The 9,442-nt window shown below is 31.5% G+C and overlaps 1 long non-coding RNA gene across 1 annotated transcript; it reads left to right on the top strand.

Annotated features, from left to right (window-relative positions):
* Positions 1–5,679: 5,679 nt before the first annotated feature.
* LOC110877957 lies at positions 5,680–7,514 on the top strand. Its single transcript, XR_002557442.2, has 4 exons — positions 5,680–5,817; positions 5,943–6,032; positions 6,854–7,066; positions 7,403–7,514. It is a non-coding gene; the product is annotated as an uncharacterized LOC110877957 (long non-coding RNA).
* Positions 7,515–9,442: the final 1,928 nt, after the last annotated feature.

Here is a 9,442-nt window from a genome sequence, read left to right as displayed (position 1 = left end):
CATACATACATACATACATACATACATACATACATACATACATACATACATACATACATACATACATACATACATACATACATACATACATACATACATACATACATACATACATACATACATACATACATACATACATACATACATACATACATACATACATACATACATACATACATACATACATACATACATACATACATACATACATACATACATACATACATACATACATACATACATACATACATACATACATACATACATACATACATACATACATACATACATACATACATACATACATACATACATACATACATACATAGGGGAAGGTTTATTTGAGAAGAAAATTTTATTGAGAAGAAAAAGAATAAAAGGGTACAATTGTAAAACATTAAATAGTTTTTTTCTCATCTCATTTATTATTATGTTTGACTAATTAATTATTCATTAAGACTATAATCCTCCACACTAAATATTTTTGCCTACACACATCAAAAGTTATCCTACACATTTTGAAATTTATCATACACATATTGAAATTTATCCTACACAACTCGTAATTTATCCTACACGCCTCGTATTTATTCTACGCTATAAATGAATTTTTATTTTTATTTTTTGTGAAAAATATATATCTTAAAAATAAGTTACAAATTTAATATAGTTAGTTATTAAAGATGAAACTACCAATTAATGATGTATGTAAATTTACTAATATACCCTTATAGTTACATTAAGTAAAAATATTAAATGAAGTCTAATGAAGCATTCCTATTGATTGAAATTTCTTCTTCTTTCTTCTTACAAAGAATTTCTTCTTATTTGAACCCTCCACTATATATATATATATATAGAGAGAGAGAGAGAAAGGTTAACATACTTCATGGCTTATCATACTTCACGTAGGAGACAATGGTAACCGTTGGATCAGGGGTATAATCACGCATGGAACATATAATCACGCATGGGACCACATAATCACGCATGGGACCACATAATCACGCATGGGATCCAAAATCACACACGTTATTTTGGTCAAAAAAATAATTACGCATGTTATATATTTCGTGAAGTACGTTAATGTACGTTAAGGCTTGAAGTACATTATACTTTCTCTCTATATAGATATAGCCTAGAGGTTGAGAGGCTTGGATTCCCCAATGGAGACTCAAGTTCAATCCCAACTTGTGTCACTTTGGTGGATTAGGCAATGATGGATAGAGTCTAACCTCCTTGCAGAGGTGCCATGCTCTATTCTGAGCCCACCCGGGTTTTCGTCCCACCGTGTGTTATGCCAGAGAGTTCTGCTCTTGTGGTGGCACAACGACTGTCAAGTGACAGTCGACGGTATGATTTCCCGAGGGAACGCCCAATCCAAACTCTAAAGCTAACGTGAACCTGGTTAAGACAGTCTGACCGAAATAAGGCAACAATGCTCTACAATTTTAAAACTACGGTAGTCGTTTAAACAAATTAGGGGTGTGTTAATTAAACAGGATATGCCTAAGAGTATCCCATGTTCTAAAACAATTAACTTATTTTAACATTTTTTTAGATCCTGGCCTACACACTTACCCATATATTCCTTCAATCTTTCTAAAAACGTCAAAATAAAAATACAAATAACAATTATTTCATATATAAATTACCAAGTTTTTTGTGCATTATAACTTGTACCCAATGCTTGGGGACTTTTTCAAAAAAAAAAAAAAAAAAAACCTTGCTTTTTCACTTTCAACCTTCAAGTTTTTTCTTTTACATTTTAACCCATTTGAAATTTTTACTTTTAACTCAAACTTTTTCATCTTTTATCATTTAACACAACACTTTATTATTTACAACTTTGGTCCCCCATGCTTTTTATCTTTCGCAAGTTTTTCGTTTTACGTTTCGTTCTAAATTTTGCGAGTTAACATGTCGTAGCGTGCATGTGAGGTTCAACGTTTTTGCTATATTTTTCATATTTGACAGACCCGTCGCAACGCGTTCATTTTTTCCCTTTTGAAAACTTCCCCGCAACGGGCGGGTCCTAGATCGACTAAGTTATTATTTTGTACGTTTTATGTTTCTAGTTATTACTTAAGTTCTAAAATCCAAAACCAAATGTTCAGAAAAAAAAATACACGGTCTTTTTTTCTTTTTCTTTTAGAATTACTTTTTATTTAGATAACAGACTTATAGCAATTAGAATAAGAAATTAAGATACACGCTAGGAAGTAGCAAATAAATCAAGACAGTGACGTTAGGCCATACAATGCAAGTTTACGATAGGTTGTTAATCGAGAAGATGCAAGCAAATGAACAAAACGATACACCGAATCAAATCTATTGGCTATAGTTGTAGTAAACGGTAAAGATCAGATATGAAATTTTAGAAAAATAGAAGAATATTGTTTTGGTGAATTAATCTTGATATTTTAAAAACATAAGAATAGCAGCTAGTTTAAGTGGGTTGGGGTTGGGTCCAATTTACAAAGTCATTGGAGTTAAAGGTGTTGTTTCCCTTTAGGTTAAGGGTTCGAGCCCCGCCAAATACAGATTTAGTGTAATCACTGTTAAAAAAAGTAGTTAGTTTAAGTCAAAGTTAGACCATGTGTAGTGGGGCTTGAAACTAATGTCCCTCTCTTGGGCATGAAGCGACACGTGGCAGTCCAGTCAGCAATGGAGCATTACGGGGTATTAGTTTAAAATAGGTGTCGTGGTATAATGCCCAATATTACCCCTGCAATTATTACCCAATTATTATTATTTTTTAAAAAAATAAAACAAAAACAAAAGCAAAATATTCTATTGGTCCTTTGAATTGAGTTAGGGTGTTTTAAAAAGCACGCCTTGAACAAAAACAAGAAGATCACGTCCCGGCAGGCCGGCCCGTTAGGCTTACCAATCTAGGCACGGGCCTAGGGCCACCAAAAATCAAAGGCCTCCAATTTTTAGTAAAGTTTTATATATTGTATATGTATCAGACTCAAATAAATCAAAACTAAACCATGTTTTCTTAATAAAGTTAGATAGATAAAAATTGTTTAGGAAAAAAGGTCCACATTCAAGACCCAGATTCGAAATTAAACCACAGACATAACTGCAGTCTGTAGCAACCATCTACCACTCGACCTCCAATCGCAACCTGCTCTTTCGATTTTCTAGGTTATCGGTTATCACTAATGGTAATCACTCTTGGCGTTGGGTTTGTCGGGATTGGAGGAGAATTTATGGGTAAAATTAGGGCTAATTACTAAACGTAGGTTAAATTTAGCAGCTAAATATTTCTATTAATCTCTATATGTTTTGCAAAAGGGCCTTCACTTCGTAGTCCGCTTAGGGTCTACAAAAACGTTGGAACAGCCCTGCGTCCCGGGGGCGATGCGCCAACGTGTTTGGGCATGAATGAGGGAAAAAAGCCCTGCGTCCCGGGGGCGATGCGCCAATTTGGTTCCCACTATGGATGGTCTTAGTAATATTTACATGATTAGAGTTTCCATAAACCAAAAATTACCGGAGTATGGAACATGTTTACATGCCCGATAATTAATCAGAAAACTCATACATGACTACATGGGCTAAATTTTGGTGGGCCAGCTCTAGTTGTTCAAGGTTCTAAATTTCGATGGCCCTGTATAGGAATTTGGGCTGCATAAGTGATAATCACTAAACCCACAAATATCAATCTAGAATACTGTAACATATTGGAATCTATATCTCAGTCTCTAACAGAATCATAGGTTTCTTCAAATTTTGCTTAACATCACGCATCTCGTAATTTATCTCTATATTCTTTAGTAGGTTATAACCCTAACAAATCAATTTTATATACTAAATAATAAAACAATATATCTTTAAAAACCTTCTTTATTGCACGGGTTAAAAAAATGTAAATAAATGTAATTTTATATTCCAAATAATAAAAAAGTTATATCTTTAAAATGATGTGTATTACACGGATTGAATAAATATAATATTATTTACCAAATAACAAAAAAAAAGTTGTATCTTTAAGGACCCCCCGTGTATTACACGGGTTAAATAAATATAATTTTATATACCAAATAATAAGAAATTATATTTAAAAAAACTAATACATATACTCGGTACGCGATAGATATGGTGATTGCGGAGATGATTATTGAAAAGAAGATACAGTGGCCAAACATATTATTCAAGAATCAAATAAGCAGCCATTTGAGTGATAATATATAAATTATATTTAAAAAACCCATAATAAATCTAATTATATATATAGTAAAATTGAAAGTTACATACAATTTGTTTAAAAATTATGTAATAAATTGATATAATTTTTTTTAATAATGGAAACAAAAATAAATAATATATTAATACAAAGTTTGGTTTTGGTCATAAATAATTTGATTATTTAAAAATATCAAAAATTAACAATCTAAATTTAAGGATAAAATTTTATTAGAAAAATAGAAGTATTTTATTCGACATTTAAAGTAGGATAAGATTTAATATTAATTTTTATTTCTTTAGTTAATATAAGATATAAATAAAATATAATTGAATAGTTGAGATGTTGTATGATGATAAATCGGTTAACTGTATTATAATTTCATATATTTTTAGTTATATATTTTTTTGAATTATTTAAAAAAACTAAGACTTTGTTATTGTTAGTAAAATGGATGATTTGATATTTGTGATTTTGTTTGGTATTATTTTATTAAAAAGTGCATATTATACATATAATTATATTATGTTTTAAGTTATTGATGTCATTCAAAATGTTTTTCGATTTTATGTCTAGTATTATATATACTCTGGTAAAAGTTTAAAGTGTATTAGAGATAATTACATCAATGAAAAGAGTAAGAGTAAATTTGTATATTACAAATAAAATGTAGGTGTCTATAAAAAAAGTAATAATTTGGGTAAAAGGAAACTAAAAATAGTAAAAAGTAATAATTTGAGTAAAAGAAAACTAAAAAATAGTAGTTGTTATATGACACATTAGGTAATATAAACAATGAAGATAATATGATATAGAAAATCAAATAAATGATATCATAAATGAGAAGTATACATTAAACTTAAACTAAATAATAATTATCTATAATTAAGTAGAAGAGATTAAACTAAATAATATTTATTAAGAGAGTTCTTTATCTTCTATATACTATATATAAGCATTTCCTATGTCTAAAAATGTAATTTTCATCTTTTTTTTAAGATGGCATACCAAAAGCTAGAACAAATTCCTATATTTTTACATTTTTCTTCCTTTTCTACCCTTATTTTACCACAAATACAAGTTTTAAAGCAACATTTACAAGACATTTGAAGCCATTACAATAGAGATTTGGCTTTATCATTATAGCCACCTCTTCATTTTCTCTCTTTATGGCAATAAGTGCGATGGTGGTGGTTACACAGTTCATTTCTCATCTTCCTACTCAATCTATCTTTTCTAATCCAAACTGAAATGATGCGGTTGCTTTGGCCAGGATTCAAACCACTACCCGAAACGTCGGATTCCAGGAATTGAAAATGTCGAAATGACTTGATCAAAGCAATGGCGGTCAGAGGTTCAGAGGTTCATATAGTTCAAAAGTTTCTAAACCGTTTAAATTATGCATACTTTATGGGTGCCCAAATGGTAAAAGTGTTTCATATGTTTGCTTTTATTATTGCCGGTTGTTTTTATTCTTGCAAGAAAGGGGCGATGTGAGCGGGCGTCGATTGATGAGGTTGTTTTGTATAAACCGCCTGTCATTTCGACATTTTCAATTCATGACCTGGGAACCAAAATCAAATGGGTGTTCAAAGGCTTCAATTTCATCTCACATATCTTTGGTACCTCTCTTGCTGTATCTATTTTTAAAGTCAAAAATTAGGGTTCTTTCTCTTCAAAATTTACAATTTTGATGTGTGTGGATTTTATCTATAATACAAGCGCTGGTTCTTTCTATTATGAACAGAGATGGTGGTTGTATGCCTTTAGGGTGTATAAACTGTTTGTTATTCTATAATACAAGCGCTGGTCTGAAGATCTCGATTTCGAAATTGAGGTATGTTCTTATGGATTTCTATTTTTTTATGATTATGTTTCTTAAAGACAATGTTTAGATCATCTATTACCTTGCTGTATTTGGTTGATTTCCAGTGTATTGATCATGAGTAGTAACAACTGAACAGGGGTGTATAAAACAAGCATAGATCTTGAGTAAGTAAATGCCACAGACTCATACATAGTGTCCAGGCAATGCAGACCCAGCTGCACTTATAAAGAAGCTTAACAAGTTTGGTAAACATCCCGACCTATGGGGCCCACAAAAAGGCTTGGATGTTCTTACATAGATTGCTTTAGTTTCGTCAAAGTAGTGTCTGATTAAACGTTATATTAGAAATTACATGTACATACATATATGATTTTGTGAATTGCCGGTCTAATTTAGTAAACGGCGGTTGAGCTGGTGGGTAAAGATCGTACGATTGCACTTGATCAGGTGATTATTTTTGAATTTGGGTTGTCGAAGTTAATGCGGAGTTAAATTATCTGTGAGTTTTGACGTATGCGTATGCAAATTTGATCAATTACGAGTTCAATTATTTTATTCATGTGTTTTTCTTAAGAGAATATTGTATAAGATCATATTGGAGAGACTTTGCTTCTCTTTGATTAGGATGATTATAAGAGAATTGGATGTTTATATTCGTGTAATGGCAGACTTAACCTGATTTACTAAATTGATGGTGATATGGTAGTCAAAAGTCAGGGTTTATAACTATAAACGTGATTTAGTTCCATTGGTTGGGATTGTTTTGGTGCTATTGTTGCAGTTATTCCGGTGTGCATAACTGATTTTTGGTGTATTTGTTTCTTCTGTAGAAGAGAGAGCTGTTTCGAGATTTGGCTCCATTGGTACTATTGCAGCCCTCTTACAGGTTTGTTTTTATGCTATTGAAACGGCACTTCACTTTTCCTTTATGTGCGGTGACAAGTTACAAAGAGATTGCCTACCAATGCCTACATCTTGAACGAGAAAAAAGACCGACAACAAAAGAAGTTTTGGTAGAACTTAAGAAGGCATTGGAATTTCAAGTAAGTTAATGATCATAGTTATTATGTAATCTAGCCATGTTTGTTTAATGCATAATCCAAAGCTCTAACTTCTGTTCATTTAATACAATAGAAATTATGTCTGGTAACTTTTTATTCTTGTTGATTATTGTTTAACTACTGGATGCAAACACAATGTTAGTGAAGAATATTATTGTTTAACTACAGGTGATGCTCATTAGCCTGTTAACTTTGATATTTTTTTATTATTGCCGGTGATCCTCATTAGCTTGTTAACTTTGGTTTTTTTTTATTGCAAAGCCTGTTAACTTTGATTTTTTTTATTGCAACTGCTGCATTTGTGATCTTGTTTTCCAGCCCGTGTCAAGCTATAATACCTTGGTTTGGAAAGGCGAGCTTGAAGCATGAAGTGCCCGAGGCGTTAGGAAAAACGCTAATTTTTTCCCAGAATCGTTATTTAACTGAAGCGTTTTGAGAAGACACTTTAAACCCGAAGCGCTAGGTAGGTGAAGCAACGCCTCGCGCTTCTCACATGCGTAAAGCGTTTGGAACCAAAATGCTTCGGAGCGACTCGCATTATATTAAACCAACCATCATACCAAACATAACACAAATGTATGATTGTTGTGCGTAACTACATGATCAGACGCCTGGACAACCTATGAAAGCCTTGGTGGTAAGTCGTTCAGACGCAATGGATGCATAACTCTTGTAAAATGAAGATATTATTATACTAGGTTTTTACATTGATTTTTGTTCCATCGTCTCGAATGATATATGATCTTCTGTTATATGATGTTAATATATTTTGTGATTTGATGGTGAGACATTAGGTATATCATATATGAAATTGTGGCATTCTTCTGGTCTGTTTATCTATGGGTAAACCATGCTATTTGTAAAAGTGAGAATAAATATGGGTCATCTAAATTTTGAAAAAACTGACGATCACACATCAACCTCTTAATATTCACATGAAGATAACGGCCATACATATATATATGTTTCCATTTCTGAATTACATAATGAATAATTGAATTGATATATTAATTAAAATATACAAGTACTTCTGTACTATTATCTAATCTGCCTCAAGCACTATATCTATGTGCTATTACCCTTACCTTTATTTTAATAAATATACAAGTATTTTAATAAATCTTAGGATGAATATCAATTACGAATCTTTTGTAATTATACATGTAGCAACCATGATGTTTTGTAATTATGATATAAATCCATGTGTGTTGTTAACTAGGCTTGATCCGTCGCAACGTGTGCGGATTATTATTACTAATAAACAAACGGAAAATCAGAATACCATTGCAAATTTATGACTCCGCCGCAACGCGCGGGTTCCCTACTAGTACTTAATTAGAAGAGATTAAACTAAATAATAATTATCCATAAAAGACTAAACTAAATAATATATTATTTAGTAGGAAAATTATCTATAATTAATTACAAGAGATTAAACTAAATAATAATTATCCATAAGAGATTGACAGAAAAATCAAAAGATAAATGACCTAATATGATGATAAGTGTTCTTTAAATGATTTCTTTTATTATATAGTATAGATTTATTGTTTCTTTTTCTTAGTTCCATCCTTGAGATACAAATTGAAATACCTAAGTCACAATCTCCAAATTTTGGAGATGTAAATATAGAATCTCTACATAATCAGATTTTTCCATGATTCAAATAAAATATACAGTTTTTTTTAATTTAACCAATGAATTGAAAAAAAAAACACAAACTAAACAACAAATAACTTAAAATCTCAAATACAATGGAAAACTAAACAAGTTTTTAAACTCTATTACAAATTTATTTTTTTACATTGACGCCTTGATTTCTTCAATCTTCGCCTCCTCGATTTCTTTAATGTTCGCCGCCGCAAGTTCTTTAATAAAGGTCTCCTCAATTTTATTCGTCGCCTCAATTTCTTGAAACTTCACTAGAAGTCAACTATTATTTGATGGCAACTACTTGGTGTACATAGGGTTGAAGTTGCCTCCTAACCAACCGAAGACTAAGCACTTGATGAAGCCATTTAAGAATTTTTTGAACATAACTGAGAACATGAGCGTTTTTTATCGTTTTTTATTGTTGTGATTCGATCAAAACACCCTCAACCTATTTATACTAGCTTAAGGGAGCTTTAAGGTTGAAAACGTACAAAAAATAACTCAAACTTGTCAAATTTGACCCCCCAACGGTAATAGAAAACGGCTATACAACCGTTATAAACTCTTTCCAACGGTAAAAACCAGAAGAACTGTTTTAAAATTCTAACTTTGTCAGACATCAACACCATTACCCCAGGGAGGGTGTGTTGGTCGGGGAAAAAAACAATTGTCTTAGTTTTGTGTAGATTCATACCAGAGATGCAA

Source organism: Helianthus annuus, chromosome 9, assembly GCF_002127325.2.
Source record: "Helianthus annuus cultivar XRQ/B chromosome 9, HanXRQr2.0-SUNRISE, whole genome shotgun sequence".
NCBI lineage: Eukaryota > Viridiplantae > Streptophyta > Magnoliopsida > Asterales > Asteraceae > Helianthus > Helianthus annuus.
Note: the sequence above shows the minus strand (reverse complement) of the source record. Positions and strands in the feature narration are given on the sequence as shown.